Source organism: Arachis ipaensis, chromosome B07 (assembly GCF_000816755.2).
Source record: "Arachis ipaensis cultivar K30076 chromosome B07, Araip1.1, whole genome shotgun sequence".
NCBI classification, from domain to species: domain Eukaryota; kingdom Viridiplantae; phylum Streptophyta; class Magnoliopsida; order Fabales; family Fabaceae; genus Arachis; species Arachis ipaensis.
In genome coordinates, this window is record NC_029791.2 from 19,920,545 (window position 1) to 19,921,016 (window position 472).

Here is a 472-nt window from a genome sequence, read left to right on the forward strand (position 1 = left end):
TAGAGGTATACCATAGTTTCTGTCCTCCTTACACCACATAAATCTCCTTTGTAATGCAATTAATTTGTCACCAACCGTCTTTGACATCTTGTACAAACTAAGGTAATAGATTGGTAGACTATTCAGCACTGATTTGATGAGGACTAGCTTACTTGCTTTGTTTAAAACCTTCACTTTCCATAAACTGAGCTTCTCTTGTAAGACCCCAAACTTTTAGAAAATAAATAATAAATTATTTATATTTATATATATGGTTTTAATTTTAAAAGGATTTCGAAACTTCGAGTTTTCAATTAATTCAATTTTATATAAATTTCAGTTATAATTAAATATTTTTGATTTACTAAAATTAATGGTTCTTGCTTAATTAAAATTCAAAATTCTAGTAATTAGAGATAAAAGGGTTTTATATATAATTTAAATTACATAATTAAAAATTTTGATTAATTTTATGAACTAAAAAAAATTTATT